General features: G+C 41.0%; 1 protein-coding gene across 2 annotated transcripts in view; it reads left to right on the top strand.

The window, feature by feature from the left end:
* si:ch1073-396h14.1 (disintegrin and metalloproteinase domain-containing protein 10) overlaps positions 1-18933 on the top strand; it is a 171681-nt gene that overhangs the window by 99309 nt on the left and 53439 nt on the right. The window lies entirely within an intron of this gene.

The raw sequence follows: 18933 nt of genomic DNA, 5'->3' as shown, positions 1-18933 counted from the left end.
AAATAAATCAGACGGTAAGAAAGAAAAAGGTGCTCATAGCACTAAAGGCAAAAACTAATGTGAGGATGGTTATGGAGTTTATCGATACCGCATATACCAGATCTTTACGCTGTAATATCAATTCTCACAAAAAAATATCAATACTTTAGTTTTTTGAGCTAATATATACAATCAACAGAAAAAGTAAAGTAATTGAATAAGAGAGAGCCTGTGTAAATTGGCGGGAACTACTTTTTCTTCCACCTCAGTAAGTGATGAGTCGGTGAGTATTATAAAAGATATCATTATACTTGTCTTGTAGGCTATTTGGAGACACCACTTACAGAGTTGATTATTAAGAAGATTACACATTCAGTGCATTATTTCTTTGAGCATTTGAAGATGATTCCCCAAGTGCAACACTTGAAATAAACTATTTTTGACATTTTACCAGACAACTTCAGTATATTTGCACAAAGTATCAGTATCGGATCGGAAAGAAACTCAGTGGTATCACGCATCGCTATTAAAAACTACACGCACAATAAAACAATCACTTACTGCACAATATCTGCTCTCACGGAGATGCCGACAAATGGGATGTTTATATCTTCCCGTTTGGATGATGAATGAATCATAATCCTCAGGAAAAGTTAAAAAAAATGGTCCCACAAATGAGCCTCTTTCCGTGTCTAAATTGGATGTCAAAGTTGACCAACTTCTCTGTTTATGTCCACAACCTTCTACAAACACTGTTTCCATATGAACTGGGTTATTGTTTTAGATGTAAATATAAACGGAATACAATGATTTGCAAATCATTTTCAACCCATATTCAGTTGAATATACCACAAAGACAACATATTTGATGTTCAAACTGATAAACATTTTTTATTTTTTTAAATAATCATTAACTTTAGAATTTGATGCCGCAAAACACGTGACAGAGAAGTTAGGAAAGGTGGCAATAAAGACTGATTAAGTTGAGGAATGCTCATCAAACATTTATTTGGAACATCCCACAGGTGTGCAGGCTAATTGGGAACAGGTGGGTGCCATGATTGGGTATAAAAGCAGCTTCCATGAAATGCTCAGTCATTCACAAACAAGGATGGGGCGAGGGTCACCAATTTGTAAGCAAATTGTCAAACAGTTTTAGAACAACATTTCTCAACGAGCTATTACAAGAAATTTAGGGATTTTACCATCTACGGTCCGTAAAATCTTCAAAAGGTTCAGAGAATCTGGAGAAATCACTGCACATAAGCGATGATATTATGGACCTTTGATCCCTCAGGCGGTACTGCATCAAAAACCGACATCAGTGTGTAAAGGATATCACCACATGGGCTCAGGAACACTTCATAAAACCACTGTCAGTAACTACAGTTGGTTGCTACATCTGTAAGTGCAAGTTAAAACTCTACTATGCAAAGCGAAAGCCATATATCAACAACACCCAGGAACGCCGCCGGCTTCGCTGTGCCCAAGCTCATCTAAGATGGACTGATGCAAAGTGGAAAAGTGTTCTGTGGTCTACGAGTCCAGATTTCAAATTATATTTGGAAACTGTGGACATGGTGTCCTCCGGCACAAAGAGGAAAAAAAACATCCGGATTGTTAAAGGCGCAAAGTTCAAAAGCCAGCATCTGTGATGGTATGGGGGTGTATTAGTGCCCAAACCATGGGTAACTTACACATCTGTGAAGGCACCATTAATGCTGAATGGTCCATACAGGTTTTGGAGGAACATAAGTTGTCATCCAAGCAACGTTATCATAGAAGCCCCAGCTTATTTCAGCAAAACAATGCCAAGCCACGTGTTACAACAGCGTGGCTTCGTAGTAAAAGAGTGCGGGTACTTTCCTGGCCCTCCTGCAGTCCAGACATGTCTCCCATCGAAAATGTGTGGCGCATTATGAAGTATAAAATAACAAGAATGGTAAAGAATTCCATTTTCAAAGCTTCAACAATTAGTTTCCTCAGTTCCCAAACGTTTATTGAGTGTTGTTAAAAGAAAATGTGATGTAACACAGTGGTGAACAATCACGTTCCCAACTACTTTGGCACATGTTGCAGCCATGAAATTCTGAGTTAATTATTATTTGCAAAAAAAAATAACATCAAATATCGTGTCTTTGAAGTGCATTCAATTGAATATGGGTTGAAAAGGATTTGCAAATCATTGTATTCCGTTTATATTTACATCTAACACAACTTCCCAACTCATATGAAAACAGGGTTTGTACTATCCTGGTGAGAGCATATTTAATAATCTACAGTCAACTTTATGTCCACAACCTTCTACTATCCGAGTGAGATTACGGTTAATAATCTACAATCAACTTTATGTCCACAACCTTCTACTATCTGGGTGAGAGCACGATTTATAATCTACAATCAACGTTTGCCAGCTCAGAAGCGAAACAGCAGCTCAATATGTCAACAAAGCAGTATAATTAAGTTAGCTCTCAGTGATTACTATGCCGCTAAAAAGTCATCATCTGCGTTAGCGCTTGTGAAAATATGTTTTGGTCATGTTATGTTTTGTTTTTTGGACATTCAGTTCTTTGGTTTGCACTTCCTTGTTTTCTTGGTTTCCATTTTAACTCATTAGTTTCCGCCTTGTCTCCAAATCACGCCCCGGTCCTCAGTTCTCACACCTGCTAATCATTATCATAGTCGTTATTTAACCCATTGTTTTTGTCTTCGTCCTGGCAATTTTAGCGACAAACCTACCTACCTTACCCACATTTCCCAACTCCTTTTGTGCCAAAGACCATGCTCTTCATTTTGTCCGCGCCACGTAAGTTTTTGTTGTTTATGCCACAGTGCAAGTTTTTGTTTCATGTTTATAGTTATAGCCTCTGTGCTAGTCTTTAGTTTTTTCATTAGCCAAGTTTGTTTTCCGCCCTCGTGCGCGCCCTTTGTTTGCCTTTTGTTTTAGTCTGTTTGTTTGATAATAAATTAACATGTACTCTCATTCACGTCTAACTCGTGCAAATCTTCCTTTGCGTCGAAGAAACAACCCTAGTCCAAGCCCGTGTGTGACAAAATATTGCAAATAGTGCGTTAATATTCAACGTGATGAGATGTGAAGGGAGTATTGTTTTTCTGGTTTAGAATGCATAAAAAAAAAGAAAAATATGTTATTGTGACGCTTGGTGGGCATAGCGATGCCGGATTTGTTTTTCCAAGGATGGGTCGGGCAAGAACACAGCGTAAGGTAAGCAACAAAGAATTTATTTCACTAATACAAAGCTAAGAACAAAAATAATTGTGCTAGGCAGAAAAGGCAAACAAAAGACGCTAGCATGGAAGCCAGGAAAACTAACAGAAACACCAACACTTGGCACAAAGGCACAAAAAGGGAAAACAAAACAACTAGCTTGAGAACTAGGAATAAAATAAAGCGTAGCGAGAAAGCTAGCGAGTAGAGCATGGAAAGCAGTCGTCACTAATTGCATGAGAGCAAATTAGGAACCAAGGATGAAATAACAAAAAGGGCAGGCTTAAATAAGGCAGTAATCACGAGGAACAGGTGTGCGTCGAAAACAAGGGCAGGTGAAAACTAATGAGCAACCATGGTAACAGACTAAACAAGGAACTAAGGCAAACATTGGCAGACTATAATACAAAAAGGGAACAAAACACGAATATGGAATGATCCGAGCAGCGGATCATAACAGTTATGGTGGGATTGTGAATGATAAAAGAAAGGAAAAAGGAAAAAAAGTTGCATGAAAACTCCACACGTGTGCAGTGTTTGCTCTAGGAGAAGGAGGACCTGCTATATAGTCCATGCTTGTTTTGCTTTTGGGACGCAAAAACAACACGTGAGGAAAATCCTGAAAGAGCAAGTCTTGCCTGATTTGCATAAATGCCTGAGAGCACGGTTGCCAGGTGATCTGCCCCTGACATTTCATGAGTGAATGCCATATTCCACCCGACTCTTAGGAGGACGCAGGGCGATTGTGCAGGACCACCATGGGAAACGTGACAATTGTTTACTTTGGAAAGGCAGAATTTTTTGAAACTTCAAACTGTGTTTTTCTTCATATTTCTGGACTTGATTGTCGTGAAATGAAGACATCTTTCTCAAATGAATGTGAAGACTTCATTTTTCCAATCAACATATCAATGCTACAGTATTAAGGGGGGTGGTTGGGAGAGTGGCCATATCAGCCATCTGAGGGTTCCTGGTTCGATACCCAGCTTCTACCAACTTAGTCACGTCCGTTGTGTCCTTGAGCAAGACATTTCACCCTTGCTCCTGATGGGTCCTGGTTAGGGCCTTGCATGGCAGCTCCCCCCGTCAGTGTGTGAATGTGTGTTTGAATGTGTGTGTGAATGTGTTAGTGAATGTGTGTGTGTGAGTGTGTGTGTGACTGTGTGTGTGTGAATGTGTGTGTGAACGTGTAAGTGAGTGTGTGTGTGGGAATGTGTGTGTGAATGTGTGAGTGCATGTGTGTGTGAATGTGTGTGTTAATGTGTGTGTTAATGTGCGAGTGAATGTGTGAGTGAAAGTGTGTGTGAATGTGTGTGTGAGTGGATGTGTGAGGTAAAGTGTGTGTGTGAATGTGTCTGTGAATGTGTGAGTGAATGTGTGAGTGCATGTGTGTGTGAATGTGCTTGTTAATGCGTGAGTGAAAGTGTGTGTGAAAGTGTGTGTAAATGTGTGAGTGAAAGTGTGTGTAAATGTGTGTGTGAATGTGTGAGTGAATGTGTGTGTGAATATGTGTGAATGTGTTTGTGAATGTGTGTGTTAATGTATGAATGTGTGTGTGAATGTGTGAGTTAATGTGTGAGTGAAAGTGTGAGTGAAAGTGTGAGTGAATGTGAGTGAATGTGTGAGTGAATGTGTGAGTGCATGTGTGAGTGAAAGTGTGCATGTGTGTGTGTGAATGTCTGTGTAAATGTGTGTGTTAATATGTGAGTGAATGTGTGTGTGAGTGGATGTGTGAGTGAATGTGTGTGTGAATGTGTGAGTGCATGTGTGTGTGAATGTGCTTGTTAATGTGTGAGTGAAAGTTTGTGTAAATGTGTGAGTGAACGTGTGTGTGAATGTGAAAGTGAAAGTGTGTGTGAATATGTTTGTGAATGTGTGTGTTAATGTGTGAATGTGTGTGTGAATGTGTGAGTTAATGTGTGAGTGAAAGTGTGAGTGAATGTGTGAGTGCATGTGTGAGTGCATGTGTGAGTGCATGCGTGTGTGAGTGCGTGAGTGAAAGTGTGTGTGAGTGAATGTGTGAGTGAAAGTGTGAGTGAAAGTGTGAGTGAATGTGTGAGTGAATGTGTGAGTGAATGTGTGAGTGCATGTGTGAGTGCATGTGTGAGTGAATGTGTGAGTGAATGTGTGAGTGCATGTGTGAGTGAAAGTGTGTGTGAATGTGTGAGTGAATGTGTGTGTGCATGTGTGTGTGTGAATGTCTGTGTAAATGTGTGTGTTAATATGTGAGTGAATGTGTGAGTGAATGTGTGTGTGAGTGGATGTGTGAGTGGATGTGTGAGTGCATGTGTGACTGCATGTGTGAGTGCATGCGTGTGTGAATGCGTGTGTGAGTGAAAGTGTGAGTGAAAGTGTGAGTGAAAGTGTGAGTGAAAGTGTGAGTGAAAGTGTGAGTGAATGTGTGAGTGAATGTGTGAGTGCATGTGTGGGTGCATGTGTGAGTGCATGTGTGAGTGAAAGTGTGTGTGAATGTGTGAGTGAATGTCTGAGTGAACACATACTTGCCAACCCTCCCGGATTTTCCGTGAGACTCCCAAAATTCAGCGCCTCTCCCGAAAACCTCCCGGGACAAATTTTCTCCTGAAAATCTCCCAAAATTTAGTCGGAGCTGTAGGCCACGCCCCCTCCAGCTCCGTGCGGACCTGAGTGACTTGTATAAAGGGCGTGTCTGCCCAATGACGTTATAACTGTAGAATGATCGAGGGTGAGTTCTCGGTTTCTTATGCGGGTATATTGTTAGGCAGTTTCATTAATGTCCTCCCAGCGCCGTAACAACACACAACAACAGCAGTTCGTTTGTGTCTACCGTAAAGCAGTTCGTCTGCCGTAAACAGCAATGTTGTGAAAATCTTAAACAGGACAACACTGCCATCTACTGTACATGCATATGGTTAGTAAAACAAGGATTGACAATTGAACCCTTAACTCAACAATGAGTGGATGAGTGTAAATGTGTAAATAAATGAACACTAAAATTCAAGTATTTATTTTATATATATTCGGGGGTCTCCCGGAAAAATTGGGATGGTTGGCAAGTATGTTACTATGGCGGGAAAGCCATTCAAAGAAGGTAAATTCCTTAAAAAGTGCATGTTAGATTTTTTTGAGAAACCTTCTCTTGTGGCCCAGCCTCACCTAGTTTCTGCATCCAGTGGCCCACAGGTAAATTGAGTTTGAGACCCCTGATTTAGAATATGTTCCTCTAGTGTCCAAATAACTCTAAATTAAGTCTGTGTTACTTAGAATATGTAAGATAAAAATTTGCTGCTCCTCGATTTTAGCGCTGCTTTCGATACCGTCGATCATAATATTTTATTAGAGCGTATCAAAACACGAATTGGTATGTCAGACTTAGCCCTGTCTTGGTTTAACTCTTATCTTACTGATAGGATGCAGTGCGTCTCCCATAACAGTGTGACCTCGGACTACGTTAAGGTAACGTGTGGAGTTCCCCAGGGTTCGGTCCTTGGCCCTGCACTCTTCAGCATCTACATGCTGCCGCTAGGTGACATCATACGCAAATATGGTGTTAGCTTTCACTGTTATGCTGATGACACCCAACTCTACATGCCCCTAAAGCTGACCAACACGCCGGATTGTAGTCAGCTGGAGGCGTGTCTTAATGAAATTAAACAATGGATGTCCGCTAACTTTTTGCAACTCAACGCCAAAAAAACGGAAATGCTGATTATCGGTCCTGCTAGACACCGACCTCTATTTAATAATACAACTTTAACATTTGAGAAGCAAACAATTAAACAAGGCGACTCGGTAAAGAATCTGGGTATTATCTTCCACCAAACTCTCTCCTCTGAGCCACACATTAAAAGCGTTACTAAAACGGCCTTCTTTCATCTCCGTAATATCGCTAAAATTCGCTCCATTTTGTCCACTAAAGACGCCGAGATCATTATCCATGCGTTTGTTACGTCTCGTCTCGATTACTGTAACGTATTATTTTCGGGTCTCCCCATGTCTAGCATTAAAAGATTACAGTTGGTACAAAATGCGGCTGCTAGACTTTTGACAAGAACAAGAAAGTTTAATCACATTACGCCTGTACTGGCTCACCTGCACTGGCTCACCTGCACACTTAAGATGTGACTTTAAGGTTTTACTACTTACGTATAAAATACTACACGGTCTAGCTCCATCCTATCTTGCCGATTGTATTGTACCTTACGTCCCGGCAAGAAATCTGCGTTCAAAGGACTCCGGCTTATTAATGATTCCCAAAGATTTCCAAAGTCTGCGGGCTATAGAGCGTTTTCATTTCGGGCTCCAGTACTCTGGAATACCCGCCCGGTAACAGTTTGAGATGCTACCTCAGTAGCATCTTTTATACTCTAGCCTTTAAATGGACTCCCTTTTTAGACCAGTTGATCTGCCGTGTCTTTTCTTTTTCTCCAATGTCCCACTCTCCCTTGTGGAGGGGGTCTGGTCCGATCCGGTGGCCATGTACCGCTTGCCTGTGTATCGGCTGGGGACATCTCTGCGCTGCTGCTCCGCCTCCGCTTGGGATGGTTTCCTGCTGGCTCCGCTGTGAGCGGGACTCTCGCTGCTGTGTTGGATCCGCTTTGGACTGGACTCTCGCGACTGCGTTGGATCCATTATGGATTGAACTTTCACAGTATCATGTTAGACCCGCTCGACATCCATTGCTTTCCTCCTCTCCAAGGTTCTCATAGTCATCATTGTCACCGACGTCCCACTGGGTGTGAGTTTTCCTTGCCCTTATGTGGGCCTACCGAGGATGTCGTAGTGGTTTGTGTTGTGGTTTGTGCAGCCCTTTGAGACACTAGTGATTTAGGGCTATATAAGTAAACATTGATTGATTGATTCATCCATCTGCTCCTTTCTGATCATGGAAATGTACAACTAACAAAAAAACAATGCAAGTGGCAACTGCACTTGGCTTGTATACATGCATTTTCATGAAAGGAATAATAATAAAGGATGATGATGATATGTTCCCCATACTAAAGTGTTACCGAAAACATATAACTTTGTCTTGAATTAGAAAAAAACAACATTTTATTTTTCACTAGAGAAGGGTTCGGGTAATGCATATATGAAACTTGGTGGGGTTCGGTACCTCCAACAAGGTTAAGAACCACTGCCAGAGAGGTTAATGGTACGCAGCAACAACAGAGTGTAGAAGACACATGTGCACCACCCCCATCAAGACTCCGCCTCCTAACTCCTCTCATCACGTTTCCTACGTCAGTAGGGGGGGGGGGGTCCAAACGGCCTTAGCGTTGACATGAGTAAAAGTCCATCTTCACTCAAACAAATGTTTTGTGCTCGATAAGCGACGCCCTTCAAGGCTTTATCTCTACATGCCACCAGTGGACACTTCATGCTTTTTACTATCTGCTCACACTTCCTCCAAATATTACGACTTTATTCTTGTCAAACTAACACATTTATCATTACCTATTCCTTCTATTTTGTCTTATGTTTTGATTTCAATTTGGACACAACAAACCACAACATTCCTCAGCAAGAAATCTGCGTTCAAAGGACTCCGGCTTATTAGTGATTCCCAAAGCCCAAAAAAAGTCTGCGGGCTATAGAGCGTTTTCATTTCGGGCTCCAGTACTCTGGAATGCCCTCCCGGTAACACTTCGAGATGCCACCTCAGTAGAAGCATTTAAGTCTCACTTTAAACTCATTTTTATACTCTAGCCTTTAAATCAATCAATCAATGTTTACTTATATAGCCCTAAATCACTAGTGTCTCAAAGGGCTGCACAAACCACTACGACATCCTCGGTAGGCCCACATAAGGGCAAGGAAAACTCACACCCAGTGGGACGTCGGTGACAATGATGACTATGAGAACCTTGGAGAGGAGGAAAGCAATGGATGTCGAGCGGGTCTAACATGATACTGTGAAAGTTCAATCCATAATGGATCCAACACAGTCGCGAGAGTCCAGTCCAAAGCGGATCCAACACAGCAGCGAGAGTCCTGTTCACAGCGGAGCCAGCAGGAAACCATCCCAAGAGAAGGCGGATCAGCAGCGCAGAGATGTCCCCAGCCCTTTTTAGACCAGTTGATCTAATGTTTAATGAGGAAAAATAGCATCCACAATACAATATTGTCTTTTTTTTAAAAAACAATAGTAATGTTGAATTCTTATTTTTATTTAAACTTTTTTTAAATAATCATTGTGTCCAAAAATGAGAAGTAAGAAGCAAAGCTGATAATGTCTTGTACCATCACTCCGATACAATAATCGGATTATAGATCTGTCCCATCACTCAGATTATTGATCAACAATAGATGCTGTGATCACCTGATATATAACAATCTGTACCGTATTTTCCGGACCATAGGGCATACCGGATTACCATACCATACCATAGTGGTTCTCAACCTTTTTTCAGTGATGTACCCCTTGTGAACATTTTTTTTTTAATTCAAGTACCCCCTAATCAGAGCAAAGCATTTTTGGTTTGAAAAAAGAAATAAAGAAGTAAAATACAGCACTATGTCATCAGTTTCTGATTTATTAAATTGTATAACAGTGCAAAATATTGCTCATTTGTAGTGGTCTTTCTTGGACTATTTGGAAAAAAAAGATATAAAGATCCATCTGGATTCATGAACTTAATTCTAAACATTTCTTCACAAAAAAATAAATCATTAACATCAATATTTATGGAACATGTCCACAAAAAATCTAGCTGTCAACACTGAATATTGCATTGTTGCATTTCTTTTCACAGTTAATGAACTTACATTCATATTTCGTTGAAGTATTATTCAATAAATATATTTAAAAATGATTTTTGAATTGTTGCTATTGTACCATGAATTGATTTCTACTTAAAGAAGTAGAAAGACTTATTCGGGTGTTACCATTTAGTGGTCAAGTGTACGGAATATGTACTGAACTGTGCAATCTACTAATAAAAGTTTCAATCAATCAATCAATGCTTTATATAGAATATTTTTAAATAATCTCACGTACCCCTTGGCATACCTTCAAGTACCCCCATTTGAGAACCACTGCCATACCATACCAACTTTCTTTGTAAAGCCCTTTAAAAAGAAGCAGAGTTAAAGAAGAAAGGGACGTACACAACAAAGAAATAAAGGCAAAGGACAGACTAAAAAATAACATTTAAAACAGATTAAAATACACATTGAAAAAGCAAATACTAATTACCCTAAAAACAGTTTGTTAGGTAAAAAGCAGTTAAAAAGTTAAACACAGTTTAAAGTCTCATGCTGGGTTAAAAGCCGGTGAATAAAAAAGAGTTTTAAGAAGGGAGTTAAAAGTAGCGGAGGAAGGGGCCTGCCTCACAGTCACGTCGATTGTGTCCTTGGGCAAGACACTTCACCCTTGCTCCTGATGGGTCCTGGCGGTGGTGTCAGAGAGGAGAAGTCTAGCAAAACTCCTAGCAATTATGGACCACACCTCCCACCCACTACACTCGGACGTTGCGGAAAGAATGAGCACGTTCAGTGGAAGGATCAGACTCCCAAAATGCAACACGGAACGACACAGGAGGTCCTTCATAACGACAGCCATCAGACTGTATAATGCATATGTTCCTTGACTGCGCTTAAATGTAGAATATATGTAGAATATATTTATATTATTCATATATTACTTATTATTATTATTGTTTATTGTGACCGAACTGGGGTGCTGAATTTCCCCCAGGGATCAATAAAGTTCTTTCTATTCTATTCTATTAGCGCTTTGGGCTCCTTAAAAAGGGGTACAAGAGCGCTATACGAGTACGACCCCCTTTTTCCATATGAGTTGGGATATTGTGTTAGATGTAAATATAAATGGAATACAATGATTTGCAAATCATTTTCAACCCATATTCAGTTGAATATGCTACAAAGACAACATATTTGATGTTCAAACTGATAAAGTTTTTTTTTTTTGTTGCAAATAATTATTAACTCTAGAATTTGATGGCAGCAATACGTGACAAAGAAGTTGGGAAAGGTGGCAATAAATACAGATAAAGTTGAGGAATGCTCATCAAACACTTATATGGAACATCCCTCAGGTGTGCAGGCTAATTGGGAACAGGTGGGTGCCATGATTGGGTATAAAAGCAGCTTCCATGAAATGCTAAGTAATACACAAGAAAGGATGAGGCGAGGGTCACCAATTTGTAAGCAAATTCTCAAATCGTTTTAGAACAACATTTCTCAACGAGCTATTGCAAGGAATTTAGGGATTTCACCATCTACGGTCTGTAAAATCATCAAAAAGTTCAGAGAATCGGGAGAAATCACTGCACGTAAGCGATGATATTACGGACTTTTGATCGCTCAGACGGTACTGCATCAAAAATCGACATCGGTGTGTAAAGGATATCACCACATGGGCTCAGGAACACTTCATAAAACCACTGTCAGTAACTACGGTTGGTCGCTACATCTGTAAGTGCAAGTTAAAACTCTACTATGCAAAGCCAAACCCATTTATCAACAATATCCTGAAACACCGCCGGCTTGGCTGGGCCCGAGATCACCTAAGATGGACTGATGCAAAGTGGAAAGGTGTTCTGTGGTCTGACGAGTCCACATTTCAAATTATATTTGAAAACAGAGGACGTGGTGTCCTCCAGAACAAAGAGGAAAATAACAATTTAGATTTTTTTAGGCGTAAAGTTCAAAAGCCAGCATCTGTGATGGTATGGGGGTGTATTAGTGCCCAAGGCATGGGTATCTTACACATCTGTGAAGGCACCATTAATGCTGAATGGTCCATACAGGTTTTGGAGCAACATATGTTGTCATCCAAGCAACGTTATCATGGACGCCCCTGCTTATTTCAGCAAGACAGTGTTACAACAGCGTGGCTTCGTAAAAAAAAGAGTGCGGATATTTTCCTGGCCCGCCTGCAGTCCAGACCTGTCTGTTTAATTTGTATAAATATGTTACACCTTTGAGATGATTATGTTTACTCTTTGTTGTACCTGTCAAAACGTGTATTAATATGTATCGTATTATTCCTATTAAACGTAGAATAGAAAATCGCAAATATGTTTAGCTATAACTTGTTTGGAGTCCAATTATTAGAGACACCTCTCAGTGATGAACTACATCGACAATAATAAACATGCAGTACTGTTTTTTTAACTTGTGTTTATCCATTTCGGTTGACAAAAAAATTTTAACAAAAAATGGGAATAAAAATAATGAGCAAATATTGATAGAAAGCCACGGACAAGTGCACTTCCAGAGGGCCTCAACAAAAGCCAAACAAAAAGCTCATCAATCACCCACATCTCAAAGTGGAGATCAGCCTCCTTGACATATTTCAGGACCCACCCCATACTTCCCCAAAGTTCACAGAATAATCGTTCCATGTCAGCCTCATCCTTTCCAGTTTGAGAAAATAAAGAACACGTTTGATGCAGTATTGTTAAATGAATATTTATTCGACTATGTCAATCCAAACAAAGAAGGGTGTTTTGATACAGTTTTTGTGCTGGGTCATATCTTTTCTGCTGTTGCGGACCTTCATTTCATATAAAAACACAACAATTAGGGATGTTCCTTCACAATTGCTTCACTTTCGATACAATACCGATATTGAATATTGTGTTGATCAATATTGATGCTGATGAAAGCGCAAAAATAAAACATTCTTTTATTATTTTGTAGTGTGGAATGTCAGAAAAGGCTTGGTAGAGAGAAAAGAGTCAAACAGTGAACAATCGGTATAGAAAACAGTAACCCAAGGGTCGGGAACCTTTTTGGCAGAGAGAGCCAAGAAGCTAAATATTTTAAAATGTATTTCTGTAAGAGCCATATAATATTTTTTTTAACACTGAACACAACCAAACGCTTGCATTTTTAAGTAAGACCAACATTTCTAGAGTATAATAAGTCTCGTATTCTTTGTTATAAAATTGTTATTCTGAAGCTAACTGTGGAGGGGGCGTGGCCTGTGGACCTGCAGCGAAACGGGGTGTGCCAGGACCGGCCTCGAAATCAGCGACAGGTGCGTAGAAGGCCCACCTGGGCCTTTTTATCTAATCACCTGTCGCTCTGTTATAAACAGCAGCCAGGAGGAGAGATGGGGTTGAGGCTGGAGCCAGAGTGCGAGCGAGAACGAAAGACAAAAAGACAATTGCTGGAAAGCAACTGAGAAACTTATTGAAAAATAAAACAATATCGTAGCCCTAAAACAGGCTCTCATGTCGGTGCTTGGTGGTCTGAAGAACCCCCAGGACGGCAAGCCACACACTAACCAATAACAAATAACTTCTTACCGTTAACGCAACTTCTTGAACAGGTGTGGTAGAAAACAGATGGATGGATTAAAAATGCACGAGAATGTTTTCTATTTTGAACATTACTTTTAACACTGTGATTACAAGTGGAATGATTTATAACTTATCGTGTCAAGCAAAGTCAGCTCAGATTTACCTGAGAGCCGGATGCAGTCATCAAAAGAGCCACATTTGGCTCTAGAGCCATAGGTTCCCTACCCTTGCTCTAACCCATTCATTATTAACAATCGTATGTGTGTCTTTAAGTTATTTATTTAATCTCATTGAGTGATACGGACACGGTTGTTACTGGATACTTCTAATATGCCCATTTTCAGTATTATATAAGTATCTGAGCAGCCAATACAAAGTCATTCATCATTTATTAAAGGCCTACTGAAACCCACTACTACCCACCACACAGTCTGATAATTTATATATCAATGATGAAATATTAACATTGCAACACATGCCAATACGGCCGGTTTAGTTTACTAAATTGCAATTTTAAATTTTGCGCGAAAGTATCATGCTAAAACGTCGCTGTATGATGACATTTTGTTTCAGCACTGTTCACAGCTATAAGTCATCTCTTTTCATCGCATAATTCCACAGTATTGTGCACATCTGTGTTGCTGAATCTTTTGCAATTTGTGTAATGAATAATGGAGACGTCAAAGAAGAAAGCTGTAGGTGGGAAGCGGTGTATTGCGGCCGTTTTTAGCATCACAAACACAGCCGGTGTTTCGTTGTTTGTATTACCGAAAGATGACGGTGAAGCTTTACTATGGAACAGAGCGGTGAAGCGAACACGGTTGGATTGGACCACACACACAAAGTACTGTGTATTATGCAGCGATCATTTCGAAAGATCGTGTTTCAAAGAGGGTCCCTTGCGATGGGCAGAGATGGGCATCGCCACCACCCGTCGACAGGTGCTGAAGGTTGTACAGGCACGACCATATAACCCCACTAAAACACTAGTAACACAATAAGCAGATAAGGGATTTTCCAGAATTATCCTAGTAAATTTGTCTAATAACATCTGAATCGCTCCCACTGTATAGTGGGTTTTTTTTGTTTTTTTTTCTTCTAGTCCAGGGGTCGGGAACCTTTTTAGCTGAGAGAGCCATGAAATCCAAATATTTTAAAATGTGTATCTGTGAGAGCCATATCATATTTTTTAACACTGAATACAACTAAATGCGTGCGTTTTTTTTTTTTTAAGTAAGACCAACATTTTTAGAGTAGTGAAGTGAAGTGAATTATATTTATATAGCGCTTTTCTCTAGTGACTCAAAGCGCTTTACATAGTGAAACCCAATATCTAAGTTACATTCAAACCAGTGTGGGTGGCACTGGGAGCAGGTGGGTAAAGTGTCTTGCCCAAGGACACAACGGCAGTGACTAGGATGGCGGAAGTGGGAATCGAACCTGCAACCCCCAAGTTGCTGGCACGGCCACTCTACCAACCGAGCTACACAATAAGTCTCTAATTCTTTTTAATGACATTATTTCTTGAACAGGTGCGGTAAAAAAACGGATGGATGGATTAAAATGCATGATATTTTTTTATATTTTGATCGTTATTTTTAACATTGTGATTACCAGCAGAATCATTCATTATTTATCGTGTTGAGCAATGTCAGCTAAGATTTATCTGAGAGCCAGATGCAGTCATCAAAAGGGCCACATCTGGCTCTAGAGCCATAGGTGTCAGGCTTGGACTTGGATTGTGTGTGCTCCTTCGACGCAGAGGGATTACAGGACGAGCCAGGCGTGAATAAAGTTACATGTTTGTCTTTATTAATACTCAAAATAGAAAAAAAAAGGCAAAACATAAAGCGCGCTCGATGGCGGATACTAATCTGTACTAAAACTTAGAACAAAAACAGCACAATGGCGATACTATCTACAAACAAACAAAAGATACTATCAAAGACATAAATACAAACAAAAACTTACTTGGCGTGGATGAATCAAAAAGCATGGCATGAAGTATGTAAGGCAATGAAAGTTAATGTTCCCAGACTGATGGACAGAAAGAAATTGACTTATATAGTGGCTATGATAATTAGGAACAGGTGTGGGACTAAGGGCATGGGCGTGACTAGGAGGGCAAGGTGAAAAGCAATGAGTTGTCATGGTAACAAAACAAACCAGGAAATGAAAAAAACGGAACAAGAGTCCAGAAAACAAAACAAAACATGATCAAACATAAAACCAGATTTACAGACGTGACAATAGGTTCCCCTACCTTTGTTCTAGTCCTTCACTCTCACTTTCCTCATCCACGAATCTTTCATCTTCGCTCTAATTAACGGGGAAATCGTCATGGCCATGATTGTAAACATATTCAGTCAACATGAATATTGATACTTTTGCAATAGAGTTTGGAGGTTTTAGTGGCGACGCTTTTTGGCGTATCTATTGTATACTTTTGAAAAGCACAGTAGTCAAATGCAGGATTTGTCCACTTCTTTTTAAAATGGAAATCAATCAATCAATGTTTACTTATATAGCCCTAAATCACTAGTGTCTCAAAGGGCTGCAAAAACCACTACGACATCCTCGGTAGGCCCACATAAGGGCAAGGAAAACTCACACCCAGTGGGACGTCGGTGACAATGATGACTATGAGAACCTTGGAGAGGAGGAAAGCAATGGATGATACTGTGAAAGTTCAACATGATACTGTGAAAGTTCAATCCATAATGGATCCAACACAGTCGCGAGAGTCCAGTCCAAAGCGGATCCAACACAGCAGCGAGAGTCCCGTTCACAGCGGAGCCAGCAGGAAACCATCCCAAGCGGAGGCGGATCAGCAGCGCAGAGATGTTCCCAGCCGATACACAGGCGAGCAGTACATGGCCACCGGATCGGACCGGACCCCCTCCACAAGGGAGAGTGGGACATAGAAGAAAAAGAAAAGAAACGGCAGATCAACTGGTCTAAAAAGGGAGTCTATTTAAAGGCTAGAGTATACAAATGAGTTTTAAGGTGAGACTTATTGTAGTCAGCTGGAGGCGTGTCTTAATGAAATTAAACAATGGATGTCCGCTAACTTTTTGCGACTCAACGCCCAAAAAACGGAAATGCTAGTTATCGGTCCTGCTAGACACCGAACTCTATTTAATAATACAACTCTAACATTTGACAACCAAACAATTAAACAAGGCGACACGGTAAAGAATCTGGTTATTATCTTCGACCCAACTCTCTCCTTTGAGGCACACATTAAAAGCGTTACTAAAACGGCCTTCTTTCATCTCCGTAATATCACTAAAATTCGTTCCATTTTGTCCACTAAAGACGCTGAGATCATTATCCATGCGTTTGTTACGTCTCGTCTCGATTACTGTAACGTATTATTTTCGGGTCTCCCCATGTCTAGCATTAAAAGATTACAGTTGGTACAAAATGCGGCTGCTAGACTTTTGACAAGAACAAGAAAGTTTGATCACATTACGCCTGTACTGGCTCACCTGCACTGGCTTCCTGTGCACTTAAGATGTGACTTTAAGGTTTTACTACTTACGTATAAAAAACTACACCGTCCAGCTCCAGCCTATCTTGCCGATTGTATTGTACCATATGTCCCGGCAAGAAATCTGCGTTCAAAGGACTCCGGCTTATTAGTGATTCCCAAAGCCCCAAAAAAGTCTGCGGGCTATAGAGCGTTTTCCGTTCGGGCTCCAGTACTCTGGAATGCCCTCCCGGTAACAGTTCGAGATGCCACCTCAGTAGAAGCATTTAAGTCTCACCTTAAAACTCATTTGTATACTCTAGCCTTTAAATAGACTCCCTTTTTAGACCAGTTGATCTGCCGTTTCTTTTCTTTTTCTTCTATGTCCCACTCTCCTTTGTGGAGGGGGTCCGGTCCGATCCGGTGGCCGTGTACTGCTTGCCTGTGTATCGGCTGGGGACATCTCTGCGCTGCTGATCCGCCTCCGCTTGGGATGGTTTCCTGCTGGCTCCGCTGTGAACGGGACTCTCGCTGCTGTGTTGGATCCGCTTTGGACTGGACTCTCGCGACTGTGTTGGATCCATTATGGATCGAACTTTCACAGTATCATGTTAGACCCGCTCGACATCCATTGCTTTCCTCCTCTCCAAGGTTCTCATAGTCATCATTGTCACCGACGTCCCACTGGGTGTGAGTTTTCCTTGCCCTTATGTGGGCCTACCGAGGATGTCGTGGTGGTTTGTGCAGCCCTTTGAGACACTAGTGATTTAGGGCTATATAAGTAAACATTGATTGATTGATTGATAAATAGACTCCCTCTTTATGGTTGGAAGGTGTACTTATTGGTTAAAAAGAATTCAATCAATCAATGTTTATTTATATAGCCCCAAATCACAAATGTCTCAAAGGACTGCACAAATCATTACGACTACAACATCCTCGGAAGAACCCACAAAAGGGCAAGGAAAACTCACACCCAGGGGGCAGGGAGAATTCACATCCAGTGGGACGCCAGTGACAATGCTGACTATGAGAAACCTTGGAGAGGACCTCAGATGTGGGCAACCCCCCCCCCCTCTATTTGAGTGAGAAATGTTCTCCGCAGCCCAAATAACCTTCTTGATGAGATTAGTCTGCACAACCTTGACCTTGACCTTGAAGCTTTTGTTGTTGTTGTTTTTATTTAACCATTTGGGTAGGGATCTTCCTTATCTCTCCCCCGGGGTGGTGAAAAGGGGTGACACTAAATGCATATTGTGTCAAGGTTGTTGAAGGCTTGTGGACTATTGTGAGAGTTAGTCCTGAACAATGTGCCTCTAGAGGAGAATCACGTTCAACTTTTGGCTGAACATTTCCTGCACTCGGCTTTGGTTCCTATTTGCCGGCGACATCGTCCACTGGAGACTCTCTTTCTGGATGTGTTTATCCGCGGAACTAAGAATAGGACCCCCAGAAGCCAGAAGGGAATGAAAGCCCTCCTCTGCTCCCCCTGCCAAAATCCACTCTTTCTAGGAAGCTCAGCTCCTTGAATGAAGCGTTTAGCGAAGGGCGGGGCTACTTCGGACTGAAAAGCAAGGCGTCCCTCCACACGCTGAACTGTTGATCCGCATTTGCTGGGCTTTTTAGCGTATTGGTTGAAGATTGCTGGCGGAGTGACAGAATGGGCCTCATTGTTTCTGCAGATGGGGGGCAGGAGTTGTTATTGTTGTTTTCCCACCTCCGAGCACAATGGCAGCCTTTCGGACATGCTGATGGGAGATTCCAGATGAGCACAGCTGCTTCCCACGGTGCTCAATGACTCAATTCTTGGAATGGAAATACCTTTTAACAGGCGAGCATGGCACCCGCCTCTCCAAAAAGGCGGGATTGCTCGCTTGGAATTATATAAGAGGTGTTACATAAAAAAAAATCATGTGACCGACTTAAAACCATACAGCATCTAACCTTTGCATTTAAAGGGGAACATGATCACAATTTCAAAAGGGTTAAAAACAATAAAA

The sequence above is a fragment of the Nerophis ophidion genome, linkage group LG22 (assembly GCF_033978795.1).
Source record: "Nerophis ophidion isolate RoL-2023_Sa linkage group LG22, RoL_Noph_v1.0, whole genome shotgun sequence".
Lineage (NCBI taxonomy): Eukaryota > Metazoa > Chordata > Actinopteri > Syngnathiformes > Syngnathidae > Nerophis > Nerophis ophidion.
This window is presented reverse-complemented; position numbering and strand designations above follow the sequence as displayed.